Source organism: Neomonachus schauinslandi, chromosome 16 (assembly GCF_002201575.2).
Source record: "Neomonachus schauinslandi chromosome 16, ASM220157v2, whole genome shotgun sequence".
NCBI lineage: Eukaryota > Metazoa > Chordata > Mammalia > Carnivora > Phocidae > Neomonachus > Neomonachus schauinslandi.
In genome coordinates this window covers 9,672,891-9,686,427 of record NC_058418.1, presented here as the reverse complement: position 1 = coordinate 9,686,427, position 13,537 = coordinate 9,672,891, and the positions used below count along the sequence as shown (strand labels likewise).

The 13,537-nt window shown below is 48.1% G+C and overlaps 1 long non-coding RNA gene across 1 annotated transcript; it reads left to right on the top strand.

The window, feature by feature from the left end:
* Positions 1-10,813: 10,813 nt before the first annotated feature.
* LOC110572771 lies at positions 10,814-13,124 on the top strand. The gene is made up of 3 exons (XR_002479882.1): positions 10,814-10,929; positions 12,312-12,408; positions 12,499-13,124. It is a non-coding gene; the product is annotated as an uncharacterized LOC110572771 (long non-coding RNA).
* The last annotated feature ends 413 nt before the right edge of the window (positions 13,125-13,537 follow it).

The window sequence follows — 13,537 nt, the reverse complement described above, 5'->3', positions numbered from 1 at the left end:
CGTTGCTGGGAGAAGTTAGTTCTGTCCATGACTCCACAGGAAGAGGACAGCTGGAAGCTCACACTTGGAATTCTCTTGGGCTGTGTTCTCCATGCCTCTTCCCTTGGCTGATTGTAATCTGTATCCTTTTGCTGTAATAAACTGTAACTAGGAGTATAACAATTTCAGTGAGTTCTGTGAGTCCTTCTAGCAAGTTATCGAAACTGGGGGTTGTTGTGGGCCCCCCTCGAACTTGCAGTTGGTGTCGGAAGTAAGGGTGGTCTTGATGAGCCCCTCATTTTGTACATCTTATGCATTTCCTGCTCTCCATTTCCCCTTTATATCTTCCGGAACAGTCTGAGGCACCGCCTGCACTGACCCTCCACGCCTCTAGATGTCCCTCTTCTTGTTTTCTTTGCCCTTCTTCCTTCCACATCCTGTTAGATTTCATTAACTTTTCCTTTCAGAACATCTGTCGGTTTCAGGGGGGTTGGCAACCATATTTGTGATTTTCATAGTCTTTCTTTATTAAAACATTGTATTATAGAAGATGCAAACATGCAGACAAGTTTAGAGTCACCACTCAGGTGTATCACATCTACATCTTGATAAGTGAGCTAAGTGAGAACTCTGAGAATGTGGACCCATTGTGTTAACTGGAAAGCTACAGCTGAGGTTATGGTGCAGGGAACAGGGGGGCAGGCCCTGCCCAGCCAATGCCAAAATCAAGGCGGGATTGACACTGGGTGCTGACCCAAAGGGAGTGTCTCTCCTGGAGCCTTCTACATCCTCCTTTCCCTCCCTGCAGCCCCTGCCCTGATCCAGGCCTCTTCCTCTCCCACCCTTTTCCCCTCCAACACAGCCCCCACAAGGTAGCCAGAAGAGTCTTTCTAAAGCACAGATCTGACCATGACCTTCCCCTGCTCAGAATGTGCTGTGGCTCAGTGTCCTCAGGAAAAAAGCCAAAGTCCCTAGCATGATTTTTAAGGTCTCTGAACATCTCTCCAGGGTGATCTTTGGAATGAACTCACCTGTGCCCAAGCCCCTACCAACCTCTACTGTTTCCATACAGACTGTTTCCTTGTCTGAAATTAATTTTTACATGAGCAGCAGATATTTTGTGATAGAAGTGTGTGTTGGTTCTTTCACCCTGAACTGTTGGGGCAGGTAACTACTCAGCAGCAGGATGCTAATCTAGGACGCTTGCAGGAGATGTCAGTTCACTGGGAAGTCCCCATTCCAGAGCAGGCCAGGATGAGTTTCTGTCGAGTACAAAGCATCAATGAATTATGTGAATTCATTTTAGTCTCTGGTGGGCATGGTCAAAGTGAAAACTTTGGGGCTGGTTTCACAACAAGCTTCAACTCATGCCACCATTAAACAGCAGGGTGTTTTCTCAGACTGTGGCCTGGGGACAAATCAGGCTCCATCCTTGTGAATTTCAGAATCAGTTTATTAATTCAAACATATGCATACAGACATACACACAGCTTTTAGGTTCTTTAAACTGTATGTATCTAGTCATCTGCAAATAAAAACTATTTTTTCCTTCCAGATTCTTGTGCCATTTATTCCTTGGCTCCTTTGAGACATCAAAGAAGAAAGTATGATATTTGCTGTAGGATTCTACCAACTTGAGGAAGTCCACTCTTTTCCTAGTTTTCTGAGAGTTGTTTTTTTTTTAATCATGAATGGGTGTCTACTTTAATTAAATATCTTTCCTGTACCTACCTAAATGATAATAAGTCATTTCTTCTTTTTATTTATAATGAATTACATGGACTAATTTTTTCAAAATGTTAATAAGATTTCTGAAATGATAAATTTTCTTTTTTATATATTGTTGGATTTGCTCTCCTAAATTTTTTTTTTTTTAAGATTTTATTTATTCATTTGCGAGAGCAAATGAGAGACAGAGAGCACGAGAGGGAGAAGGGTCAGAGGGAGAAGCAGACTCCCCGCTGAGCAGGGAGCCCAATGCGGGACTCAATCCCGGGACTCCAGGATCATGACCTGAGCCGAAGGCAGTCGCTTAACCAACTGAGCCACCCAGGCGCCCCTGCTCTCCTAAATTTTTTGAGGATACTTGTATCTTCTGTGCATGAGAGAGCTAGATGTTTGTTTTTGCAAAGTTCTTGTCAGGTTTGGGTGTTACGGTGATACTGACTTCATAATGCAGGTTGGGGTGTCTTGCTAATTTTTATAATCTCTTCAGAGAGGGTTTGTGGTGACTTGGAATCAATGGTAGTGTGAAAATATCAATATTTCCTGAATTCATCCTTAGACTTGGTATAATACCAAAATCTAAGCAAGTTCCTTTGTGGAAGTCAGGCTCCGTGCTCAGTGTGGAGTCTGCTTGAGATTTTCTCTCTCCCTCTCCCTCTGCCCCTTCCCCCACTCCTGCTCTAAACAAACAAACAAAATCTTTTTTTAAAAAAGGAACTTTAGGGGCACCTGGCTGGCTCAGTGGGTAGAGCACACGACTCTTGATCTTGGGGTTGGGAGTTCAAGCCCCACGTTGGGCACAGAGCTTACTTTAAAAAAATAAAAAGGAGGGCGCCTGGGTGGCTCAGTTGGTTAAGCGACTGCCTTCAGCTCAGTCCTGGAGTCCCGGGATCGAGTCCCGCATCGGGCTCCCTGCTCAGCGGGGGGTCTGCTTCTCCCTCTGATCCCCTTCCCTCTCGTGCTCTCTGTCTCTCATTCTCTCTCTCTCAAATAAATAAATAAAATCTTTAAAAATAAAATAAAATAAAATAAAAAAAAAAAAGGAATTTTAGGGGTGCCTGGGTGGCTCAGTCGTTAAGCGTCTGCCTTCGGCTCAGGTCATGATCCCAGGGTCCTGGGATCGAGCCCCACATAGAGCTCCCTGCTCCGCGGGAAGCCTGCTTCTCCCTCTCCCACTCCCCCCGCTTGTGTTCCCTCTCTCACTGTGTCTCTCTCTGTCAAATAAATACATAAAATTAAAAAAAAAAAAGGAATTTTATACAATTAAGAAAGTAAGAAGGCAAGCCACAGACTGGGAGCAAATATTTACAAATAATATCCAATAATACTATTATATATTGATATATAATAATATATTTATTATCTAATAATATAATCTAATAATAGTTTGATTATTATCTAATAAAGGACTTGTATCCAGAACATATAAAGAACTCTTAAAACTCGGGGCGCCTGGGTGGCTCAGTCGTTAAGTGTCTGCCTTTGGCTCAGGTCATGATCCCAGGGTCCTGGGATCGAGCCCCGCTTCGGGCTCCCTGCTCTGCGGGAAGCCTGCTTCTCCCTCTCCCACTCCCCCTGCTTGTGTTCCCTCTCTCGCTGTCTCTCTCTGTCAAATAAATAAATAAAATCTTAAAAAAAAAAAGAACTCTTAAAACTCAACATTAGGAAGATAAATAATCCAATTAAAATGGTCAAAAGGTTTGAACAGACATCTCACCGAAGAAGACATACAAATGGCCAATAAGCACATTAAAAGATGCTCAACACATTAGTCACTAGAGGTACACAAATCAAAACCACAACGAGGTACCATTTCACACCTACTAGAATAACTATAATCAAGACAACTAAAAACCCCAACTGCTTTCAAGGTTTCAGAGCGAAAGCAACACTCTTCTACCTCTAGTGGGAATGCCCAGTCGTTCAGCTACTTTGGAAAACAGTTTGGCAGTTGCTTAAAAAGTTAAACATCAATTTACCATAAGACCCAACAAATCCACTCCTAGGTATCTACGCAAGAGAAATAACATACGTCCACATGCTTGTACACAAATGTTCCCAGTAGCGTTATTCACAAGAGCCAAAAAGTGGAAACAACCCAGTGGCCATTGACTGATGAGTGGATAAATAAAATGTGGGTGTATTTATACAGTGGAGTATTATTAATACACAAAAAGGAGGGAAGCAGTGATCCATGCTACAACATGGATGAATCTTGAAAGCATCATGCTGAGTGAAAGAAACCAGACACAAGAGACCATATAGTGTTAATGGTTCCTTTTATACGAAATGTCCAGAACAGGGAAATCTCTAGAGACAGGAAGTAGATTAGTGGTGGCTGGGGGTGGGGGTGGGAGGGTCAGTGGGGCTAAGGGGTAGGGGTGAGGGGGTGGGGGGGTTGGGAGTGACTGCTAATGGACACACGGGATCTCGTTAGAGTGACAGAGATATTTCTAAGATTGAATTTTGGTCATGGTTGCACAGCTACGTAAATTTATTAAAAATAACAAAAGCGTCCACTGGAAACAGGAATTTTGTGGCACGTAGATTACACCTCAATAAAGCTGTTTAAACAAACAGAATGGAACGCCGGGGTCTCGGAGTGTCTGCCCCTGAGATGGACTGATTCTGTCATGAGGAGGGCTCTCAGACTGAAGACGACGGCTCCCTGCTGAGCCCAAGGGGGACCCCGCCAAACAGCAGTGGCCTCAGGAATGAGTGCTTGTATCTGTGGGGTGTTCAGTTTTCCAAAGTCGAAACCACTCTCCTGGTTTGGGGATGCGTCATTGTTGTCAGCCAGGAACGGCATGGAATTGAAACTGGAGAATCCCATGGCTTTCCCAAATGGGGATTACTCTTCTCCCACAACCAGCAGCCAGGGCTGCCATGGTGGCCCCCGGGATGTCACCAGGGACCCAGGCTCCCGCTCTCTCAGCCTTACCTCCCTCATGATGGGGATTTTAGCCACATGCCCCAAAGATGCCTGCTTTCCCTCTGGGGGCCACATCCTCCTTCTAGGTGATAGGCAGGGCAGGGCTGGTCAGAAAGCATGTGCATCTGATCTCTCCCTTTTTATGAGAAAGCCACTGGGTTTCCTGAAAACCCCATGGAGCAGATTGGCCTCCGTGTCATGGAGCCACCCTTCCCTGCGGGGGGCGGGGGGGTCCAACATTCTTGGCTGGCCACATGCTTACACCTAATCAAACTGGGGTTCTCATGATGGAGAGGCGGGGGAGAAGGGCGACTTGGCAAGAACCGGAGTGTGTGCCAAAGTGAGTGCTGCTGGTGGGCCCTCACCTTTCTCTTCAGGCCCCCCCCCGCCAAGACTGCTGCTCTCCAGCCCTGGCAACCAGCTCTCAGGCTCGTGGGCCAGGCTCGGCCATCTTGTCCCCTCTCTGGACCTGAAATCTTGAGCAAGGCTTCAAGGATGCTCCTCCCACTCACTGCGAGAAGCCACAGAGAAAACACATGTGCCCTCCACAGTCTCTGCAGCCTGGCATCTGTGGTGGGTAGTGAGATCTCAAAAGCCGAGCAGTGTTTGCTTGGGGGAGGGGGGGGGCTTGAGCAAACTTGGGGAATGATGAAATGTGTTCACTATCTCACAAGGACATACGTAGGTCAAAAGTCAAGTTACACACTTTATATATGTGTGTTATATTGTGTGTCACGTACACCTCACTAAAGCTGCTTTAGGAAAAAAAATCAAGGGAAGGCAGGATAAGCAGCTTAGAAACAGATAGAAGGATTGAGGGTTTGTTGCTCAGAGAAAAAGTCCTGACTCTTTAAAATGATCACAAGGCCGCATGTGATCTATCCCATTGCTGATTTTCTGGCCGTTCCCATTCAGTGCTTTCAGCCCCCTTTGCTCTATCTCATCTCTGGGCTTTTGCATATGCCATTCCTTCTGCCTGCAACATGCACTCCTTCCCACATTCACCGTGAATTTTCAGGTCCTGGCTCAGATGCTTCCTCCTGTGGGAAGCCCTTCCTGACCACCCAGGCTGGGTCTGTCACCCTCCGTATGGGCTTTGCCATCCCAGCTCCAACCACTCTGGGTTGTCACCATCTGGGGAGCGGTCTGTCTCCCCCATGGACTGGGAGTCCCAAGAATGCAGGGTCAAGAGTGCCTTGGTCACTCATGTATTCCCAGCACAGCCTAGTAAGGGGCCAGGCACAGAGCAGGTACTCAGGGAATATTTATTAAAAACATCAGTCAGGGCGCCTGGGTGGCTCAGTTGGTTAAGCGACTGCCTTCAGCTCAGGTCATGATCCTGGAGTCCCGGGATCGAGTCCCGCATCGGGCTCCCTGCTCGGCAGGGAGTCTGCTTCTCCCGCTGACCCTCCCCCCTCTCATGCTCTCTCTATCTCATTCTTTCTCTCAAATAAATGAATAAAATCTTAAAAAAAAAAAAGGAAAAAAAAAAAAAAACATCAGTCAATCAATCAGTCAACCAATGAATAAATAACCTCCCGACTACAAAAGAGCAAAAGGTACTCTTACAGTGGACAGACCCGGTGGTCACCACTTAAACCAAGTGGTCAAACTCAGCATCATCCATAATGGGACAAACTGACATCGTGACCGGATGAAGGTGTCATGGGACAGACACAGCATCACCCACAGAGTTTTTCTGCTGAAAATGTTCACTCTGGGGCACCTGAGTGGCTCAGATGGTTGAGCGTCTGCCTTTGGCTCGGGTCATGATCCCAGGGTCCTGGGATTGAGCCCCGCATCGGGCTCCCTGCTCGGCGGGGGGCCTGCTTCTCCCCCTGCTCATGTTCTCTCTCTCTCTCTGTATCTTTGTGTCTCGAATGAATAAATTAAAAAATTTAAAAAAAGAAAAAAGAAAAAAGAAAATGTTCACTCTGAATCTAACCATGAGTCCAGAGTGTGGGTCATTTTCTGGAGGACAACTGAGCTGGAAGTTTTCAAAAATCCAAAGTCATACAAATCCAAAAAAGGCAGAGCTGTCCTAGATTTCACAAGATTAAAGAGATGACTATAAAATGTAATGTGTGGGCCATGACTGAATCCTGGGTTGGGTGGAAAAAAAATTTATAAAAGACATTTTGACATTGCTAGAGAAATTCGAAAACAAGCAGTTTCTTAGATGACATTATGAAATTATTAAGAATTTTCTTAGTGTCGGGCGCCTGGGTGGTTCAATCGGTTAAGTGTCTGCCTTTGGCTCAGGTCATGATCCCAGGGTCCCAGGATCGAGCCCCGCATCGAGCTCCCTGCTAGGCAGAGAGCCTGTTTCTCCCTTTTCCTCTGCCTGATGCTCTGCCTACTTGTGCTCTTTCTCTCTCTGTCAAATATATAAATAAAATCTTAAAAAAAAAAAAAGAATTTTCTTAGTGTATAATGACTTTTTTGGATTGTGTGGGAGAAGGTCCTTATTCTTAGAAGACATACACTTAAGTTTTTAAGGGTAAAGTGCCATGACATCTGCAAACTACTTTCAAATGATTCAGTGAAAAAAAAATCTGTGTACGTATGGAGACATAGAGACGTAAAGCATTATAGACTAATGTTTGTGTGCCCCCCGCCCCCGCCAGTATGTATGTTGAAGCCCTAACCCCCAATGTGATGGTATTTGGAGGTGGGGCCTCTGGGAGGTAATTCGGTTTAGATGAGGTCATGTGGGGAGGACCCCCCAGGATGGGATTGGTGCCCTTATAAGAAGAGAAAGAGACACCAGGGGGCCCTCTCTCTCTCTCTCTCTGCCATATGAGCACACCGTTAGAAGGCAGCTATCTACAAACCAGGAAGCGGGACCTCACCAGGAACTGAATCTGTTAGCACCTTGATCTTGGACCTCCCAGCCTCCAGAATGGTGAGAAAATAAATGTCTGTTGTCTAAGCCCCCCAGCCTGTGGTATTTTGTTATTGCAGTGCGATCTTAGACTCACAGACATAAGCACGCAGATCCAAGATATCTGTAGGCCACAGACAAGGCACAATGTGAACAAGTGGTGAATTTAGTAAGGGCATCCAGGTGTTCATTGTATAGTTTTTTCCATTTTTATGTAGGTTTGACAATTTTCCGAATAAGATATTGGGAACAAGTAAACTGCAAAAAAAAAAAAAGAGTATGTAAAGAAAATATACCAAAATGTAAGTAAGTGCTGATGATTTCTGGCAGGTAGGTTTTATGATGGTCTTGATTTTTATTTTTATTTATTTATTTATTTATTTTTTAAGATTTTATTTATTTATTTGAGAGAGAGAATGAGAGACAGCACAAGAGGGAAGAGGGTCAGAGGGAGAAGCAGACCCCCTGCTGAGTAGGGAGCCCGATTTGGGACTCGATCCCGGGACTCCAGGATCATGACCTGAGCCGAAGGCAGTCGCTTAACCAACGGAGCCACCCAGGCGCCCCTATGATGGTCTTGATTTTTAAATTTTCTCCTCTGAGGGCACCTGGGTGGCTCAGTCAGTTAAGCGTCTGCCTCGACTCAGGTCATGATCTCAGGGTCCTCGGATTGAGCCCCACATAGGGTTCCCTACTCAGCGGGGAGTCTGCTTCTCCTGCTTCCTCTGTCCCTCCCCCCACTTCCCACCCCTGCTTGTGTGTGCTCTCTCTGTCTCAAATAAATAAATAAAATCTTTAAAAAAAAGTCATAAAAAATAATAAAAATAAATTTTCTCCTCTGAATACTGGGGACTTGCTCAGTTAAATGAGAGACGAAAACCCAAAATGTACACATGATCAGATCCAGCAGTTGTCATTTCCAGGAATTATTCTTAAGAAACTAACAATGGAGGGTGCCTGGGTGGCGCAGTTGGTTGAGCGACTGCCTTCAGCTCAGGTCACGATCCTGGAGTGCCTGGATCGAGTCCCACATCGGGCTCCCTGCTCGGCGGGGAGTCTGCTTCTCCCTCTGACCCTCCCCCCTCTCATGTGCTCTCTCTCTCATTCTCTCTCTCTCAAATAAATAAAATCTTTAAAAAAAAAAAGAAACTGGGAACCTGGGTGGCTCAGTCGTTAAGCATCTGCCTTTGGCTCAGGTCATGATCCCAGGGTCCTGGAATCGAGTCCCACGTCGGGCTCCTTGCTCGCCGGGGAGCCTGCTTCTCCCTCTACTGCTCTGCCTGCCGCTCCCCCTCCTTGTGCTCTCTCTCTCTGACAAATAAATAAACGAAATCTTAAAAAAAAAAAAAAAAAGAAACTAACAATGGAATGCACAAAGATTAAGCCCAGGGCCCCTGAGGCCCAGCATGACTCTCTGGGGGAGGTCCTTTCTGGCTAATCACTAGGGTGGTGCCCTCCAGGGCAAGGAGAGGCTGTGCCATTGTGTGGTGTGTGGTGGGTCCATCTACTAAGTTTAAAGCTCTAGACCCAAGGTGCCTGGATGGCTCAGTCAATGGAGCATGTGACTCTTGATCTTGGCGTCATGAATTTGGGTGTGGAGATTACTTAAAAAATTTAAAAAAAATTAAAAACATAAAAATAAAGCTCAAGAGGGGCGCCTGGGTGGCTCAGTTGGTTGAGCGACTGCCTTCGGCTCAGGTCATGATCCTGGAGTCCCGGGATTGAGTCCCACATCAATCTTCTCCCTCTGCTTCTCCCTCTGACCCTCCCCCCTCTCATGTGCTCTCTCTCTCTCACTCTCATTCTCTCTCTCAAATAAATAAATAAAATCTTTAAAACTAACTAAATAAATAAAGCTCAAGACCCATGGGCAAGTCAGAGGGGTGGGGGGCAAATTCTCAGGTCCCTTGTATACTGCCTCCTGTCTCCTGCAAGATTAAGCACTAGATGCCCACGGAAGTAACCTGCTCACTAACAGCTTGTAAAGACCTCCTTCCTCTCTCCTCTCACTTTCTTCCAAAAGTCAAAGGATAGCAGTAATTCATTCTCCTTGTAATTACCTTCCAAAGAGGGGAATAAGGGGCCCTATTTGCAGAAAAAAAAAAAGTAACTCGATTGTTTAAGAGGTACTGAGTTTCTGTTTGGAATGATGAAGAAGTTCTGCACAAAGAGGGTGGTGATGATAGTTGCACATTACTCTGAGTGTACTTAATGCCACTGAATTGTATACGTAAAATGGCAGAATGATCGCTTGTATGTTATGTATATGTTGTCAATTTAAAAAGAAAAGATAATTTGGTAACGAGAAATGAGTCTCAGTACAGCTCTGTTTCACCCCCGACTGGTCAACAAGCATGGTGTACTGCCATGCAATTCTGCCAGTAACCACCCAGAGTTAGTGCAGCCTCCACGGGGTGAAGGCTCAGTGCCACAGGATGGCTCCCACTCCAGGGAGCAGCCGTGAGTAGGGTTCCCAAGCCACCTGCACTTCTGACCAACTGGCGACAAACTCGGGGGCTCCTGCAAACCCCCTTAGGTTCAAAACTTTGCTGGAACCACTCACAGAATGCCTTGGCAATGTTATACCTACTATTGCAGCAGGTAAGGTGTAGGAGGGATCGTGGGGCTTCCATGGGACAAGAAGGCTTTCAGCTGGCCCTTCAAACATGGCTGCCAACCAGGAAGTGTCTCAGGCCCAACAGGTAGGCAAGAGGGATGGGATTACTGGCTATGTGACTGAACCAGAAAGTCAGGCTGGCTTCGTCATCTTCTTTTTTTTAAAAAGATTTTATTTATTTATTTGACATTGAGAGAGGACACAAGCAGGGGGAGTGGCAGGCAGAGGGAGAGGGAGAAGCAGGCTCCCTGCTGAGCAGGGAGTCAGATGTGGGACTCGATCCCGGGACCCTGGGATCATGACCTGAGCTGAAGGCAGTTGCTTAACCAACTGAGCCACTCAGGCGCCCGCTTCGTCATCTTCTTACGCTAGGTCTTCCCACCAGCCCCACCCACAGTCACCTCAGTAGCATAACAAAGGTATACTTATCACTTATGAATTTAACAAAGGCTTCTGAAGCTATATAAGAACCGGTAAAACTGGTTAACAGATATATTCTTTATTACCCCTACAAAGACGAAGGGAGGTACTCAACACACTCCCCTGAAGGGCTCCCGCCCCACATGAGCTGTGGCTGCCATGATATGCACCAACCAGCAGCAGCCAGGTGCAGGCCAGTGCCCTGGAGTGGTGCCTGCTGGGAGTCCTGACTCCTCATCTTCTTTGGTAAGGGCCTCCCACCACCTGTCTCTTCCCACTGGAGGCTCCCCAACCTTCACATCTCTCTCTCTCTTGCAGCTCTCTTCCTCCTGCTGCTCCCATTCCTGCATGGAAGGCTCCATCTCTCCAGAGGTGAGCATGGTGTGGGGGACAGGGAGGTCTGACCCCTCTGGGGTGGCAGAGGATGGGAGGGCTTTCTGGGGAACGTCTGAGAGGCAAGTATGAAATATCAGCCAGTTCAACTGAGACACTGAGTGATGAGCTGAGCCTCAGTCTCTAGAGGAACTGGGGGCCCCGGGCAGGGGCTGAAGGGCTCCAGCCCCCTGAGAAGCACAGGTTGTGGTCTCTGGAGGGGACCCTGGCCAGCTGGCTTTGCATGGGTAAGTCAGGGAAACAGCAGGAGACAGGGTCAGAAGGTTGGGGCTCTAGCAAACTGGGACTGTGCCCACTTCAAACTCAAACCATAAAGGCAGAGGGGCCAGCCCTAGGACCCATTTGGGACCCCATCCTCGGCCCCCAGGGGCCTGGACCATGAAGGCAGCTGGTACTGAGTGGGGCCCAGAAAGGAGGGGCAGGGGCGTCGCCTACAGACGGGTGGCGCACACCTTCTACCTCGGTGCCTCTGCCCTGCTGAAGTACCAGCCTCAGGGCTGCAGCAGACCTAGCTCCCACTGCTCCCCACTTCGGGTTCTGGGGTAGCTCCTGTGAGGATCCCCCCTCGAGCTGCATGTGGGTGCTGGGGGCAGGGAGTGCTTCTTGGGCGGGAGCAAAAACAGGCCGTCTGCTGGGCTCAGAGGGAGAAGGGGAGTGATGGGCTGAGTCAAGAGCCAACGTCAAGAGGCCTGTCCCACTAGGGGCCCAGCTGGTGAAGCTTTTTTTTTTTTTTAAGATTTTATTTGTTTATTTGACAGAGAGAGACACAGCAAGAGAGGGAACACAAGCAGGGGGAGTGGGAGAGGGAGAAGCAGGCTTCCTGCTGAGCGGAGAGCCCCATGCGGGGCTCAATCCCAGGATCCTGGAACCATGACCCGAGCGGAACGCAGACGCTTAACGACTGAGCCACCCAGGCGCCCTGGTGAAGCTTTTCTATGAAAACTCCTGTAGGTCAACCTCACTTGGCCCCTTTAAAAAAAAAAAAAAGGGTGCCTGGGTGGCTCAGTCGGTTGGGCGACTGCCTTCGGCTCAGGTCATGATCCTGGAGTCCCGGGATTGAGTCCCGCATCGGGCTCCCTGCTTAGCGGGAAGTCTGCTTCTCCCTCTGACCCTCCTCCCTCTCGTGCTCTCTGTCTCTCATTCTCTCTCGCAAATAAATAAATAAAATCTTAAAAAAAAAAAAAAAGGCAAGGGCAAGAAGGAGCAGGAGAAGGGCAGAGGCTTTCTGCCTCTGGCCCCCAGGGGAGGTGCTGAGGACAAGAAGGGAGCGCTGGCTGCTATGTGGCAGTGTGGTCCTGGACCCCAAGGACTTCGAGTGGAGCTGCTGCAGAGACTTCTACCCCTTCCACTGCCCCATGCAGAGGTGCTGCCAGACCTGGGACAAGTTCATTGTCATCCCCATGGACCCCCAGAAGTCCGAGGCTGAGGACTGCAGGACATACACCCAGGAAACCCTAAGTAGGTCCCGGCCCTGCTGGTGGTTTCTCCTTCTGATCCTTCTGCTCTCTTGGGGACACAGAGACCCCTTCCTCTTTCCTTCCTTTCCAGGAGCTCTGCTCTCCACAGACAGACATGTGCTACCAGATGGGGATGGGGGATCTGTGTCCCAGCTTCCCCCTGTGTGACCTTGGACAAGTGTCCTGCCCTCTCTGGGCCCAGTTTACCTGTCACCAGGTGAAGGGAATGCAGAAGAACTTCTCATCCAGACAGAGGCGGGCTGGGGCTTTCGTGGTCCCTTCCCACAGCCCCCAGAGTGACAAGTCTGGAGAGGAGTGTCCTTTCTGTTTGCAAGTCAACAGGACAGCCCTTCTTGTGTTCTACCCTCTTCCGAGCCCTTCCCCTCCCCCGACCACGTCCCAGATTCCCATGCGTGTGATGGGAAGTCCCCTGGGTGTCCCGCAAGAATGTCTGACTCCACATGTATGCAGGAATGGGTGTGTGGGCAAAGCGGAGAGGCTCATCTGGTTGTGGAAGTCATGATCAAGTGGAAATCACCCAACGGCAACCATCCAGCAGCTGGGCCACCTGCTGCCCCTTCAAGGGTCTCACAGGGGTATTTCAAAATCAAGGTGTCTGGGTTTCTCTTCTCTACATGTTACAGAGTAAAATGAAAATCTGTGGGGGGCGCCTGAGTGGCTCAGTCGTTAAGCATCTGCCTTTGGCTCAGGTCATGATCCCGGGGTCCTGGGATGGAGCCCCGCGTCGGGCTCTCCGCTAGGCTGGAAGCCTGCTTCTCCCTCTCCCACTCCCCCTGCTTGTGTTCCCTCTCTCGCTGTGTCTCTCTCTGTCAAATAAATAAATAAAATCTTTAAAAAAAAAAAAAAAAGAAAGAAAATCAGTGGGAAGATCTGTGCACATTCTCGCGTGAAGATACCCTGATGGCGTAGCATGTAAATGAAGAGCGTACGTTATGAACCGGTTTTGATGAAAAGCAAATTCTACTGTTATTAGCCCGTTTCTTGTGGGTGGTGCGTCATCAATAAAAAGCCTATACTTCACTCAGTGTCAGCCTTTTATTGGCTTGCTGCACGTGGGGGTGGAGGGGATGAACTCCTGTTGGCTTCAGTTACAGTAATTGGCTGGGCTT